This window comes from Echinops telfairi, unplaced genomic scaffold (genome assembly GCF_000313985.2).
Source record: "Echinops telfairi isolate 266 unplaced genomic scaffold, ASM31398v2 ScPeMD7_443;HRSCAF=831, whole genome shotgun sequence".
Taxonomy (NCBI): Eukaryota; Metazoa; Chordata; class Mammalia; order Afrosoricida; family Tenrecidae; genus Echinops; species Echinops telfairi.
In genome coordinates, this window is record NW_022104341.1 from 51643380 (window position 1) to 51644529 (window position 1150).

The window sequence follows — 1150 nt, forward strand, 5'->3', positions numbered from 1 at the left end:
CTCCAAAAACAAATAAGTTCTCTTGTTCTTCCCACACAAAGGGCAGTCAACTCCCCTCTGCTGGCCCCCAATACAGGTCTTAGGTACTTCCCAAATGAGCTCAGGGATGTTTAGGGTTAAGACACTGGGTTAAGACACTGAGCGCCTTGTTACATATGTGATTGACTGTGATAGTGCTTGCTGGCTCCAAGACTATATAAGCCCATTGGAGAATACAATCGCTCTCTTTCTTATTCCTGACTTCTGGAAAGGTGAGCACACTGCACACTTTGTGTCTCTTCATTTTCCTTCAAATGCACAGCCACCCCTCAGGACACTCTCAGTCAAGAGGCTGAGGCTAGACCTCACAGTTAAGCTCTTTTACTTCATCAATTCTTCCATTTGATTTCTCAAGAGGACCATAAGCTTCCAAAAGAACAAACAAATCTGTCTTGGAAGAGGGACAGCCAGAGTGCTCCTTAGAAGGAAGGATGACTAGCTATACTATGTCTCAAGTACTTTGGACATGTTACTAGGAGAGATCGGTCCCTGGAAAAAGATATCATGCTTGGTTTACATGGGGTCCTTATGGGTCAGAACCTACTTGACAACACACATCAACAACATGCTCAAGAGGTAGTTTGAAAATCTTTCTAATGGCTCTGCTTTCTGAACATATGATGTCATTTCACAACTCATCTGGTCTTCGGTCATTAGTGTTCAATGAATCAATTAAGATGGTTTCTAAAATCTCTTGGGATTTATTAAAGACACATACCTTGGCTTTCTTGGAATTGTTTTAATTGTTTTCAACTTCTTCTTGTACTTGCTTATGAGCAATTGATGGTCTCTTTAGCACTCAACCCTGACCTTGCTGTGAATGTTGATACTGCTCTTCTTTGTTACCACTTTCCACAGAATTAGTATATTTGCTTTTGTGTATTTCATGTGATGAATTCCATATATACATAGTTGCTCTTTTTGCTGTTGAAAATGGTATTTACAATGAATAATTAGTTGGTCTTGCAAAATTCAATCACTGTTTCTGTCTCTTGTTTCTGTCAACAAGGCATTTCTGTCTCTGTTTCTGTCAACAAGGAAATGTTTTCTAACCTTCTTTGTTTCCAAATCTCACATTCTAATAATCAATAATCATCAATGCACATTGATT